Here is a 1,607-nt window from a genome sequence, read left to right as displayed (position 1 = left end):
GATTCAATACAAACAGCACAACTAGCTGTGCTGCTCTGTCTTCAGTTTAAAACGGCTAGCTAGCTAGCTAGCTATGCAGATGTTAGCTGGGTAGCTAGCTAGCTGCTTAGCTAGCTAGCCACACATACATCAGCTAGCTAGACACGCACAAGAACACACACACACACCAGCTAGCTAGCTAGCTAGCTAGCTAGCTAGGTAAAGAGATGCACAACCAGCTAGCTAGCTAGCTAGCTGAATAGAAAAACAGGCAGCTAGCTAGCTAGCTAAATAGCTAGCTAGCTAGCTAGCTAGCTGTAGAGCTTGTAGGCGATACTTAACACCAGATGCATAAGGATAGCACCCACAGAGATACACAATCTGCTGCAGCAGCAGCAGCAGCAGCAGTTGCTGCAGCAGCTGCTGCTGCTGCTGCTGTCGTAGCTACTGTTGCTGCGGCAGTTGCTGCAACATATATATGCTGCTGCAGCTGCATCAACAGCTAGAGCAGATATCTTAAGGAAGAACCTAGCCAGCCAGCTAGCTAGCCAGCTAGCTAGCTAGCCAGCTAGCTAGCTAGCTAGCTAGCTAGCTAACTAGCTGGATACTTAGTTAGCTACGTAGCTGGCTGATTGGTGACTATGACTGGCTAGCTAGCTAGCTAGCTAGCAACTCAGCTAGCTAGCTAGCTAGCTACTTAGCTAGCTAGCTAGCTAGCTAGCTAGCTATCTACTTAGCTAGCTAGCTAGCTAGCTAGCTAGCTATCTACTTAGCTAGCTAGCTAGCTAGCTAGCTACTTAGCTAGCTAGCTAGCTAGCTACTTAGCTAGCTCGCTAGCTAGCTGGCTAGCTAGCTAGCTACTTAGCTAGCTGGCTAGCTAGCTAGCTAGCTAGCTAGCTGTATCAGCACTCTGCGGCAATTTTTCTCTGAAGGGCGGTAACCCGATCCCCTACACTCAACGCCGTACCCTACAGCAAACAAAAAAAAAAATAAAAAAAAAAATAGAAACTAAATATATAAATAAATAAAATAAAATAAATAAACAAAGAAAGAGAGAAAGAAATAAAAAAAAGGAAAAAGTAAAATACTTGTGTTCTGCTTCTGGTTCTTATCAAGCCACGCCAAAAACAGCAAAAATAAAATAAATAAAATAAATAAAAAAATAAAACAAAAAAAAACAAAGAAACAAACAAACAAACAAATAGATAAACAAACAAACAAACAAAATAAATAAATAAATAAACAAATAAAATAAAAAAATAAAAAATAAAATACTTGTGTTCTGCTTCTTATTCTTATGCAGCCACACCAAAAACAGCACAAAAAAATAAATAAATAAAATAAAAAACTAAAACAAAAAAAAACAAAGAAAGAAACAAACAAACAAATAGATAAACAAACAAACAAAATAAATAAATAAATAAATAAATAAAAATAAATAAAATAAAAAAATAAAATACTTGTGTTCTGCTTCTTATTCTTATTTAGCCACACCAAAAACAGCACAAAAAAATAAATAAAATAAATAAAAAACTAAAACAAAAAAAACAAAGAAACAAACAAACAAACAAACATATAAACAAACAAACAAACAAACAAAATAAATAAATAAATAAATAAATAAAAAT

Source organism: Eimeria mitis, genomic scaffold, assembly GCF_000499745.2.
Source record: "Eimeria mitis Houghton genomic scaffold, Emh_scaff957, whole genome shotgun sequence".
Classification (NCBI taxonomy): Eukaryota; Apicomplexa; class Conoidasida; order Eucoccidiorida; family Eimeriidae; genus Eimeria; species Eimeria mitis.
Note: the sequence above shows the minus strand (reverse complement) of the source record.